The sequence below is a fragment of the Artemia sp. Qi Xiang Cuo genome, chromosome 10 (genome assembly GCF_049724085.1).
Source record: "Artemia sp. Qi Xiang Cuo chromosome 10, ASM4972408v1, whole genome shotgun sequence".
Classification (NCBI taxonomy): Eukaryota; Metazoa; Arthropoda; class Branchiopoda; order Anostraca; family Artemiidae; genus Artemia; species Artemia sp. Qi Xiang Cuo.
The window spans coordinates 74,775,642-74,789,115 of NC_142803.1; the positions used below are offsets into that span (position 1 = coordinate 74,775,642).

The 13,474-nt window shown below is 33.2% G+C and overlaps 1 protein-coding gene and 1 pseudogene across 1 annotated transcript in view; one reads left to right on the top strand and one right to left on the bottom strand.

The window, feature by feature from the left end:
• Positions 1 to 13,474, top strand: part of LOC148948161 (palmitoyl-protein thioesterase 1-like) — a 635,005-nt gene that overhangs the window by 235,491 nt on the left and 386,040 nt on the right. The gene's annotated exons all lie outside the window — the stretch shown is intronic.
• Positions 1,611 to 2,975, bottom strand: LOC148948163 (baculoviral IAP repeat-containing protein 2-like; annotated as a pseudogene).

Consider the following 13,474-nt stretch of genomic DNA (forward strand, 5'->3'; position numbering starts at 1 on the left):
TAGCGGAAAAATTGATTATATTTAAAAAAAAAATTTTTTTTTAATTACAAAAGGTTTTAAAACTCCATCAATTTTCTTTAAAATGAGCCATTGAACAACACTCTACGATGTTCCAGTGCCAAGCTATCTGGGGAAATAAAGAAAAAAAGATGCCGTTTAGGCGAAATGCTGCAGTAGCTGCCACTTTTCTTGGTTTTCTATATGTCTCTTGCTGTTCAAGCCAAGGGATCGAAAGTTTCATGTACAGAGTTTCGGACAAGGCGATTTTAATGGTGTACATTCTGTTTTGATCTGACTCTATTTTTAGGAGTTATGGGTAATTATATTTCTTAACATTGGGCGTGATCGTCCCTTACTAGAGTGCTAGCTACCGCTGCAACCCGGTCACTATTAAATACAGCTATAACCATGATAAGTTCGTTCTTTACTGTAATTATGACGTCATTGATGAATCTTTAACATGAAATATGCAGTTTTTCGTAAAAAATTGATTCTATTTTAAAAATAATTTGTTTTAATTACAAAAGGTTTTTAACCCCAATAATTTCCTTTAAAATGAGCCATTGAACAACTCTCTACGATGTTCCAGTGCCAAGCTATCTGTGGAAAAAGAAAAAAAGAAAAAAAAGAAAAAAAAAGATACTGTTTAGGCAGAATGCTGTAGTAGCTGCCACTTTTCTTTATTTTCAAGCCAACATATTTCCCTTCCTGTTCAAGCCAAGAGACAGAAAGTTCCCTATATAGGGGTTTCTGACAAGTCGGTTCTAAAGGTGTACTTTTTGTTTTGATCAGACTCTATTTTTAGGAGTTATGGGTTGTTATGTTCCTTAACATTGGACGCGATCGTCTCTTACAAGGTTGCTAGCTACCGCTGCAACCCGGAAAGTCTAAACAAAACTTCTATTAATAACTATTACATTAGATATTCTTGACTGACATCAATCCTTCATGTAATGGAAAAGAAGAAAAAAAGAAGAAAGATGCCGTAAATTAAGAATATCGTGGTTGCAGCCAATTTTCTGGATTTTCAAGCTAATATATTATCCTTGTTGTTCAAGTCAAGGGAGGTAAGTTTCCTTTATAGGGGTTTCGGACAAGGCGGTTCTAATAGTGCATTTCGTTTTTTATCTGATTCTAGTTTTAGGGGTTATGGGCTATTTCATTTTTACTATGGGGTGTGATCCTCTCTTACTAGGTAGCCAGCTACCACTGCAACCCGAATATATGCCTAATTACAAACAGAAAAAGCCTAAAGCTTTTTCTTCTTTGGAATAGTAAGAGACGAACCTCAAAGAATCAGGCAGCTAACTAAGTCCAATGTATGCACTGGTTTGTTCTTCTAATGATCGTCTTTTAATGTAATCGTTCTTTACTATAATTTAATGTAACTTCTTATGTATGATCTCCTAATGATCGTCTTTTAACATAATCTAATTGATTACAAACAGGAAAAAGCCTACGGCTTTTTCTTCTTTGAAATAGTAAGAGACTATCCTCAAACAATCAAGTAGCTAACTAAATCAAATGTATGTATTGGGTTTTTATTCCAATGACCGTCTTTTAGTGGAAAATTTTAATATATTGACCTTAAAAATAATAACTGTACTAGCCTATACTATAGTTAAGTGGCATATAAAATTTAGTATAGGAAAGAGGTCGTTCTTTATTATAATTCCTGGCAAATTCGTTTCTGTTCCACTTGAGGAGGGAACAGAGGATGAAATCTCGACTGGCTGATCGGGTATTTCAAGGGCAGCAATAATCAACGCATCAACCGCCATAAATCCTTGGCCTGTTCTCTTCAACTGATTCAAAATAGCTTGTCTCACTTTGGTAGCTTCTACAACTTCCATTGTCATCTTGGCCACGGATCCTTCAATTTATTTCTTCAGTTTTTCTTCCAGCCTTCTTTCACTTTCAGTGTTTTTGGCCTCTGCTTTCCTTTTAAGTAACTCTTTGACTTCATTAATAAATTCATCTCCCTTTGACAGAATTAAAAATACACAGTCACTAAACCACCTTGCATGTTCAACCCAGGGATCATCTGTTTCCTCCCAGTTGCACAAACCTATATCACAATGAAAACATTTCACCTTATCTCACTCTCCCAGATAGAAAAATCCTGCTTCGGCAAGTTTGCGAGGATCCATCCGCTCATGGTAATGCCAATTAGCAAAAGTTTGTAACCTAGCTTCAAAAGTTGTTTTATCAGGGTGCTCAGGGCCTCGATGGGCATTAATTCTGAGGTTGGCCAGTGAATTGAGATGACTGTGAACTGATGTGACCAGTGGCTTTGAATTGATGCTAGGAAGGGCTGTACCACCACTTCGGACAGAAAGATTATCAACTGCTAGTTGCCGGTGTCTCGATCTATTATATCGCTCAAAAATATCATAGCCTCCGGGTACAGCAGGAGGTAAACGTATAAGTGGGGCTTCGGAGCCATTTGTAGCTTCAGCTGGAATGTTTCCAACATCACATCCCTGGACAAAGGGGCATATTTCAAAGTGTCTTCTATGTTCTTCCATAGGCACATCTCCCTCCTCCCAATGTCCAACCACCCCTGCACAAAAAGCACACTGAACCTGGTCACCATGGCCGACAAAAAAGAATCCAGCTTTAGCTAATTCTCTGGTGTCAATAAAATCCTTCGTCCACCTTCCATTAAATGTCATTAGTCTAACATCCTCTCGTTTAAGAGCTCGACGTTCTTCTGGTGACAATAAAGGGCGGGAGGAACCATTAGACAAAAATGGACAATCCGGGCTTAAGTTTAAGTGTCTAGCAATAGCTAGATCGTTACAATTCCAGTCACTAATTCTTTTTTTGCAGGCAAAACACTCCACTTCAGTACCTGTGCCTGTGTAATAAAAACCGGCACGTGCTATTCTTCCTGCAGACAGTGGCGTAGACGAGGGCCAACAACGAAAAGTGTTTATTCTTTGTTCCAAGTTTTCAAAACGCATTGGTTGAATGTTTGAATGCTAGCTGAATGTTTAAGTCACGTATCAAGTACCAAGAACCTAACAAAAAATTCAACTAATTTTAAAATTTTTAGGTATTTATCTTGTCTAAATTAAAAGATTAAAACTATTGCTCAGATACCATAAGTATTTTTGCAGTTTATAAATTTACCGATTCTGAACTGAAAACGAAAATAAAATAACTATTTTTTAAATTTCTACGTCAAGTCACTCATTACGTCATATATGGTTATTTAATAATATTTTATATTACTATATTTTATATTTCATGATTACAAAATGTAATTAGAGGTCGTTCTTTATTGTAATAATAAATTTGAACTGAGATGAAAAAAAAATTTCTTCCAGGAGACAAAAAGCAAAACTAATTTTAGAATTTTCATGTATTTTTGTTGTTTAAATTAAAAAATTACTATTACTGATTAGGCATCATAAATATTTTTGCAGTTTACATAATAATTTTAGCGATTAAGCCAAAAAAGAAAATTTTGGTTCCAGGAGTTTCGGTTACTATTGAGACAAGTAGCTATTATTACTATAGAGTTCATTACATGGACTGTTTTATTGCTTCAAAATTCAAATATCTTTGAAAAGACTGCAGTATGAAAATACATCAAAAATGCAATTTTTTTGACAAAATTGATTCTACTTTAAAAAGTATTTTATTTTTAAATACAAAAGTGACTAGATGTTGCAATTTCCTTTAAAATGAGCTATTATACAGCTCTCTATGATTTTCCAGTGCCCAGCTAGCTGAGCAGAAAGAAAAAGCGGAAAGAAAAAAATATCCCGTTTGTGGAGAATAACGTGGTAAAAGTCAATTTTCTTGATTTTCAAGCCAATATATTTTCTTTGTTATTCAAGCCAAAGGGAGGTAAGTTTCCTTTATAGAGGATTCGGACAAGGCGGTTCTAATGGTGTACTTTTTGTTTTGATCTGACTCTTTTTTTAGGAGTTGGGGGGTTTTATATTTCTTGACATTGGAGGTGATCGTCTCTTACTAGGTTGCTAGCTACCGCTGCAACCCGGATTTGGATTGTTCTATTTTGATATTGTTTTTGGTTATTCTTTCTTTTTTTCCACTCGCGTGAGACCATATTTTTTCAAGATTTAAAATTATTAAGCACACAAAATCCCGTGTCGAGTATCTAAAACCTAGCATAAAACAAAACTAATTTTAAAATTTTCAGGTATTTATCTTGTTTGAATTACAAAATTAGTATTATTGGTTAGACACCATAAATATTTTTGCAGTTTAAATAATAAGTTTAGTGATTCTGGACTGAAAACTAAAATAATTGCAATTATGAGACAATAATATGGAGATATGTACTTTACGGGTTACAGGATACAATAATAAATTTGAACTGAGATGAAAAAAAAATTTCTTCCAGGAGACAAAAAGCAAAACTAATTTTAGAATTTTCATGTATTTTTGTTGTTTAAATTAAAAAATTACTATGACTGATTAGGCATCATAAATATTTTTGCAGTTTACATAATAATTTTAGCGATTAAGCCAAAAAAGAAAATTTTGGTTCCAGGAGTTTCGGTTACTATTGAGACAAGTAGCTATTATTACTATAGAGTTCATTACATGGACTGTTTTATTGCTTCAAAATTCAAATATCTTTGAAAAGACTGCAGTATGAAAATACATCAAAAATGCAATTTTTTTGACAAAATTGATTCTACTTTAAAAAGTATTTTATTTTTAAATACAAAAGTGACTAGATGTTGCAATTTCCTTTAAAATGAGCTATTATACAGCTCTCTATGATTTTCCAGTGCCCAGCTAGCTGAGCAGAAAGAAAAAGCGGAAAGAAAAAAATATCCCGTTTGTGGAGAATAACGTGGTAAAAGTCAATTTTCTTGATTTTCAAGCCAATATATTTTCTTTGTTATTCAAGCCAAAGGGAGGTAAGTTTCCTTTATAGAGGATTCGGACAAGGCGGTTCTAATGGTGTACTTTTTGTTTTGATCTGACTCTTTTTTTAGGAGTTAGGGGTTTTTATATTTCTTGACATTGGAGGTGATCGTCTCTTACTAGGTTGCGAGCTACCGCTGCAACCCGGATAATGATCATCTTTTAATTTGGCGTTTCTTACGAGGTTGCTAGCTACCACTGCAACCCGGACTATGTAATTAATAGGTTGCTAGCTACCGCTGCAACCTAGATATTCTTATTTCTGCTACTATGGGCTAAGGTTCGTTCTTTACTGTAAACCTGGCTAAAAACTATGATTGTGGCATCATTGATCAATCTTTAACATTTAATGCTCTTTACTGTAACAATTCTTACCGCTGGTATACGATTATGTTTGAAAGACTGCAGTGTGAAAAGACATCAAAATGCAGTTTTTGGTGGAAAAATTTATTCTCTTTTAGAAATAATTTATTTTAGTTACTATAGATTTTTAACCCAATTAATTTCCTTTAAAATGAGCTATTGAACAACCCTCTACGATGTTCCAGTGCCAAGCTATCTCTGGATACAAAAGAAAAAAAAAAGAAAAAAAGAAAAAAATATCCCGTTTAGGCAGAATGTTGTAGTAGCTGCCACTTTTCTTGATTTTCAAGCCAATATATTTCCCTTGCTGTTCAAGCCAAGGGACAGAAATTTTACTATGCAGGGGTTTCAGACAAGGCGGTTCTAATGGTGTACTTTTTGTTTTGATCTGACTCTTTTTTTAAGAACTATGGGTTTTTATATTTCTTAACATTGGACGTGATCGTCTCTTACTAGGTTGCTAGCTACCGCTGCAACCCGGAAAATAAAACTATGACGACATTCATTATTTATCTAGTAGTGTTTCAGACAAGGTAGTTCTAATGATGTACTTTTGTTTTGATCTTACTCTATTTTTAGGAGTTTTGTTATATTTCTTAGCATTGGACTGATCGTATCTTACTAGGTTGCTAGCTACTGCTGCAACCCAAATTCACATATATATATTTATTTATGAGAGGCAGCCTGGCTGAGTGGTCCAAGGCACTGGTGTTAGCCACCAGTCTCTTTGGAGGCGTGGGTTCAAATCTTACTGCTGGTATACGATTATGTTTGAAAGACTGCAGTGTGAAAAGACATCAAAATGCAGTTTTTGGTGGAAAAATTTATTCTCTTTTAGAAATAATTAATTTTAGTTAGTATAGATTTTTAACCCAATTAATTTCCTTTAAAATGAGATATTGAACAACCCTCTACGATGTTCCAGTGCCAAGCTATCTGTGGAAAAGAAAAAAAAAGAAAAAAAGAAAAAATATCCGGTTTGGGGAGAATAACGTGGTTAAAGTCAATTTTCTTGATTTTCAAGCCAATGTATTTCCCTTGCTGTTCAAGCCAAGGGACAGAAAGTTTCTTATACAGGGGTTTCGGACAAGGCGGTTCTAATGGTGTACTTTTTGTTTTGATCTGACTCCTTTGTTAGGAACTATGGGTTTTTATATTTCTTAACATTGGACGTGATCGTCTCTTACTAGGTTGCTAGCTACCGCTGCAACCCGGATTAGAAATGATTTATTTTAGTTACAAAAGGTTTTCAACCCAATTAATTTCCTTTAAAATGAGCTATTGAACAACCCTCTACGATGTTCCAGTGCCAAGCTATCTCTGGATACAAAAAAAGAAAAAAGAAAAAAATATCCCGTTTGGGGAGAATAACGTGGTTAAAGTCAATTTTCTTGATTTTTAAGCCAATATATTTCCCTATCTGTTCAAGCCAAGGGACAGTAAGTTTCCTATACAGGGGTTTCGGACAAGGTGGTTCTAATGGTGTACTTTTTGTTTTGATCTGACTCCTTTTTTAGGAACTATGGGTTTTTATATTTCTTAACATTGGACGTGATCGTCTCTTACTAGGTTGCTAGCTACCGCTGCAACCCGGATTGTGGAGAATAACGTGGTAAAAGTCAATTTTCTTGATTTTCAAGCCAATATATTTTCTTTGTTATTCAAGCCAAAGGGCGGTAAGTTTCCTTAATAGGGGTTTCGGAAAAGGTGGTTCTAATGGTATACTTTTTGTTTTGATGTGACTCTTTTTTTAGGAATTAGGGGTTTTATATTTCTTTATATTGGAGGTGATCGTCTCTTACTAGGTTGCTAGCTACCGCTGCAACCTGGAAAATTGCAGTTTAAAATTAAATAAAATTATTTTATTTTAATTATCAGGAATTATTCTAGTTTCAGTTAACAAATAAATTTTTGTTAAAACTTTCCAAAAATTACTGCATTTTACATAACAATGGATAATTATATAAAAAAACGTATTGACAAACACCATTTATGATGAACTATATCAGTCCGTTATGTAAATTTTAATTACAAAAGGTTTTTAACCCCATTAATTTCCTTTAAAATGAGCCATTGAACAACTCTCTACGATGTTCCAGTGCAAAGCTATCTGTTGAATTACTAACTTATACTATAATTAAGTGGCGTATAAGATTTAGTATAGGCAAGAAGTCGTTCTTGATCATACTCTTACTAGGTTGCTAGCTACTGCTGCAACCCGGATACATTTTGATACTGCCTTATATACGCTATTAATGAAACAGTTCAAGACAGGAAAATGTGGAGCTAGTGCCCTTAGAGAACGCAAATAGCTCTGACATCCCTCATTTGGGCTACAGTATAACGAATGCCCATGCTTTCTTGTGTCCCTGTAATTGATTTCACAATAATCCAAGCCGCCAAGGTAGAAATTAACCACTTTGTCAGTTGAAAATTTTAATGCTATATTATTTTCAAGGATATCAAAAAGAATTTGACATAATTCAATATCCGTCGGATAGAGCTTGCAAATATCAGGGTGACATTGCCAAGTAACCTGCTGCCCAATTTTGGGTTTTGAATGTTTACTCAGATTGTTATAGGTGACTTCAGCCATCATAATTTCCTTGTCAGATCTAGTTTTAGAGCATTTTTCAATAGTTGTCTCGTACTTTTCAGGACAGTTTGTTCTACTACACAGAGAATTTTTGGCCAAATATTTAGTAGAACTAAAAGAACTGTTGAAAACACAGTTAGAAATGCTTTTTTCTTGAGTCGGTGTTCCAGGAATTTTTTCTAAATCATTAGTCTTACAAACACATTTACTAATAACCCTAACAGGCTCGTTTTCGCCATAATTGAAAAACATTGCTTTTCCTTCGCTGTTGATAGGTATGCTTGTATATATATTTTTATTGCTGCTACATAAACTGCAATTGCTCCTTCCAAAATTAATATAAAAATTTTCTAAGAAGTACGCCTCCGTATATTCACTGTGTTGTCGAATATTTTCCATTGCATCTATAAACTGTTCCGCAGTTGCCAATCCATACCTTGGAAGCTTTTCTATAAACTGACAACATTTCTTTTGGATATTACTATGAAGCTTTGCCAAAGCATTTCTAGCCGACTTTTCAACAGCATCCGCTCTTTCAAAGAGAATTTTAATCTGTAATTTTGAATACTTTTCGTGATCTCGATAAAACATGCGTAAAATGTTTCTCAATTTACAAAGATCAGCCTGCATTTTTGCCATCTTCTTGTATTTCTGAATGTAATTTTTCCCTTTGTCCTTATGTGTTCTTCGGTAAAACCTCGCAGAGAATTTAATTTTTTCATTATAGCTTTTGTCACCCCAGTATCTACCCATTATTCTGGTAGCAAGTTTTTTCTTATGTTTGTTTCGGTAATCTATATCGTTATCATACCGTTCCTTGCTCTTTTGTTTGGCTGTCTCAATTTTCGCATGTCTATAAACTACATCATTATAATAACGCTGTTTGTCACTATCAATTTTCACATCTCGATACGCCTGGTCGGTTGAATACCTTTGCTTTTCTCTTTTCAAGATGCTATCTCTGTTTTTTTGGTAGTACTCTTTTTTTAACTTGCGTGTAGCTTGCTTGATTGAAACCATTATGTAACCAATAGTTGAATTTTTATATCCCGTATCAAGTATCAAGAACCTAACAAAAAATTAAACTAATTATTAAATTTTCAGGTATTTTTCTAGTCTAAATTAAAAGATTAAAACTATTGTTCAGACACCATAAATATTTTTGCAGTTTATAACTTTAGCGATTCTGAACTAAAAACGAAAATAAAATAAAAATTAATTTTTTCAATTTTTACGTCAAGTCGCTCATTAAGTCATAAACCTATTCTGTACTATTATTAGTACACAATAGGTTTTAGATATTACGTCATGTCACTTATTACGTCATATAAGGTTATTATTAGATAATCGGTAAAATATTCGTTATTTATTATATTTATGTAATCCTAACTACATCCAACGACTATAACGTCATTGGTAAATATTGTATGTAATAAATTAAGTTTTTCGTAAAAAATAATTAATTGAAAAAAAAATTAAGTGCAAAAGTTGCTAGATCTAGAGATTTCCTTTAAAATGAGCCATTGAACAACTCTCTACGATGTTCCAGTGCCAAGCTATCTGTGGAAAAGAAGAAAGAAAAAAAATATCCCATTTAGGCAGAATATTGTAATAGCTGCCACTTTTCTTGATTTTCGAGCCAATATATGTCCCTTGCTGTTCAAGCCAAGGGACTGAAAGTTTCCTATACAGGGGTTTCGGACAAGGCGGTTCTAATGGTGTTCTTATTGTTTTGATCTGACTCCTTTTTTAGGAACTATGGGTTTTTATATTTCTTAACATTGGACGTGATTGTCTCTTACTAGGTTGCTAGCTACCGCTGCAACCCGGATCAGCCTATATATTTTCCTTGTTTTTCAAGCCAATGGATGGTTCCTATATAGGGGTACTGGACAATGCGATTCTACTAGTGAACTTTGTTTTTTGATCTGATTCTAGTTTTAGAAGTTATGGAATATTTTATTTTTTACTATTGGGCGTGATCGTATTTTACTAGGTTGCTAGCTACCGCTGCAACCCAGATAAAAAAATTGATTGGTTAATTGAAACTAGAGTAATTGCTGAAAATTTTAATTAAAATAATTTTTATATCATGGATCTCTAAAGTCATTATGTAAACGGCAAAAATATTTATGGTGTCGGAGCAATAATTTTAATTTTTTAGTTAAAACTGGAAGAATACCTGAAAATTTTTATATTAGTTTTATTTTTGATAGTGCCTTGATACTTGGCACGTCGTTTTATGGGAATTAATATTTTTTACAGAATGAAATTTAAATTTGATGTAACTCCAGTGTTTTACACTGTTGCAACTTTGGGAGTATTATATTACTTAGAAAGGAAAAAGAATGTGCCAGTTTTGGATGATATTGGTATAATTGCTGAAAAGTGTATTGGGGGTATAAGAGGATTATTTTCCAAAGTAATGGAACATAAGAACAAGGAAAAGGTAGAATATGTACCAGAAAATTATAAAAATGATAGAAAATGAGCTATATGAAACAAAAGACAAGCAGCAATATAGTTAAATCATGTTTTAAGAGTAAAACGACCATAAATCACTATTAATAAAACAATGAAGCCCAAAACGTTTTTTGATGAGGCAATGTTAATTTCCATAGTAAATCGTTAGCCTCAGCCTCTTAGGAAGGTAATTGAAATTAATACATACAAGAAGACCTCGGTTTAAACAAAGATACTGGAAAAAATTTTATAAGCCCAATTTGCTATAATTTAATGTAATTAAATTCAATTATCATTCCTCCTCATTTTAAACCAAGATCAATTGAGTTCGTAGGGCTGCCAGGGGTTCAAGGAGACCAAAATAGGGACTTTAAGGACTTTTTCTGGCGGAAAAAAGATCTTTAGGGACCTTCCTGACATCAAAAAAGGGACCACTGACGAAAATCATTTCCAGCTACTCCAAATGTTCCGTCCAAATGCCAAGTTTGGGTTTGCAACAGACCGCAGCAACTTATCCATGTTTCGTAAACCATACTTTGGTAATATGGGTACTTCGTAAATTAGAAAATTATTCACTTGAGCTAATTCTTTAGTATTGTTCGAACCAGGTCTTATACTGGAATTTAAATCCGAGGAAAGCGGAAGTTTCAAGCCAAATATCTTGTGCGTTGTCGGTCCAAAAGTACATACCCCGGTATGTATTCTTCGGTGCACATTCAAACAGCTTGAGTTGTGAGAAGCATTTCTCACATAGATTACATTTAAATGGTCTCGCTTGTCTTTTTCTGCGTTTTCTGCTTCTTCTTCCATGTTATTTTGTGGTATTGTCGTTTTCTGCTTCTATAGTTCTTCTTCCCTCCTTTTTTCAAATCTCTTTGATTTTCGAAATAGCTTCTTCAACTTGAAACGACAGTCGTTTCACAGTCGTTGTTTTTATTAACTCTGGATACGTCCTTGAATGTTACTACCGAAAAAACAGAGATAGCATCTTGAAAAGAGAAAAGCAAAGGTATTCAACCGACCAGGCGTATCGAGATGCGAAAATTGATAGTGACAAACAGCGTTATTATAATGATGTAGCTTATAGACATGCGAAAATTGAGACAGCCAAACAAAAGAGCAAGGAACGGTATGATATCGATATAGATTACCGAAACAAACATAAGAAAAAAGTTGCTACCAGAATAATGGGTAGATACTGGGGTGACAAAAGCTACAATGAAAAAATTAAATTCTCTGCGAGGTTGTAACGAAGAACTCATAAGGACAAAGGGAAAAATTACATTAAGAAATACAAGAAGATGGCAAAAATGCAGGCTGATCTTTGTAAATTGAGAAACATTTAACGCATGTTTTATCGGGATCACGAAAAGTATTCAAAATTACAGATTAAAATTCTCTTTGAAAGAGCGGATGCTGTTGAAAAGTCGGCTAGAAATGCTTTGGCAAAGCTTCATAGTAATATCCAAAAGAAATGTTGTCAGTTTAACGAAAGCTTCCAAGGTATGGATTGGCAACTGCGGAACAGTTTATAGATGCAATGGAAAATGTTCGACAACACAGTGAATATACGGAGGCGTACTTCTTAGATAATTTGTATATTAATTTTGGAAGGAGCAATTGCAGTTTATGTAGCAGCAATAAAAATATATATACAAGCATACCTATCAACAGCGAAGGAAAAGCAGTGTTTTTCAATTATGGCGAAAACGAGCCTGTTAGGGTTATTAGTAAATGTATTTGTAAGACTAATGATTTAGAACAAATTCCTGGAACACCGACTGAAGAAAAAATTTTTTTTAACTGTGTTTTAAACATTACATTAAAGAGTGAACTATAGTCTATAGTAACTGGAATCAGGGTTGCAGCGGTAGCTAGCAACCTAGTAAGACTGCAACTGCAACTCTGTAAACTGCAAAAATATTTAGAATGTTTGAGAAACAAATAATTTATTATTTGTTACTCGAAAATTTGTTATTTGTTTATTATGAAAGTATAATAAAGAATGACCTCTTGCCTATGCTAAATTTTATAGGCCCCTTAACTATAGTATAGGCTAGTGCAGTTATATTTTAAGTCAATATATTAAAAATTATAATAAAGATTACATAAAGGATTGATGTGGTTCATTATAAATTATGAAGATAAGGAGCTAATTTTCTCATTGATGTGAAGAAAAGTTCTATCCCTGTGAAAAGAAATAAGTTACAGATCAATTCTATTTTTCAAGAAAAAATAAAATTTTCCACTTCAGTTGAAATTTTTCTCAAAGAGATGAAAAATATAAAATTACTGTTCTAAATTTTTCATAGAAGATAGAAAAAGTTATACGTTGATCATGAAAAGTTACTCAAGTCTGAATTTTATTGAAGAACTTACAGTTCAATTCTAATTTCTCCAGAGAAAAATAAAAATCTTCCACTTCAGTTCTTAATTTAATAAAGACACAAAGAAATTTAAAGTTCTATTATTAATTTTCGTAGAGAAAAGAAAAAGATATATGTAAATTCTAATTTTTTTTTTCAAATAAAATAAAAAATATACAACTATTTAATAAACATTATAAGAGCGTAACATGTTAAAATTTAATAAGATAACATACATATAAAAAATTAATGCATAAAATATTTTCATTGAAGTAACAACATATAGTAACAACATAAAAATATGTTACAGACACTATTTTACATAATTAACATCATTGAACAACATTGAACATTCTGAATCTGTTTACATTAAAGGACGAACTATAGCCCATAGTAATTGGAATCCGGGTTGCAGTGGTAGTCCAGGTTGCAGCGGTAGCTAGCAAGCTAGTAAGAGACGATCACGTCCAATGTTAAGAAATATAAAAACCCATCCGGGTTGCAGCGGTAGCTAGCATTATATTTAAGGTCAATTAACAAAGGTATTTAAGGTCAGAGAACAACATTAAATAAAGATATTTAATTTTATTCTACATTATTTTACTATTGTTATTATGCTATATTTATGATTATTGTTTTGCTATGAAGCTTTGCCAAAGCATTTCTAGCCGACTTTTCAACAGCATCCGCTCTTTCAAAGAGAATTTTAATCTGTAATTTTGAATACTTTTCGTGATCCCTATAAAACATTCGTAAAATGTTTCTCAATTTACAT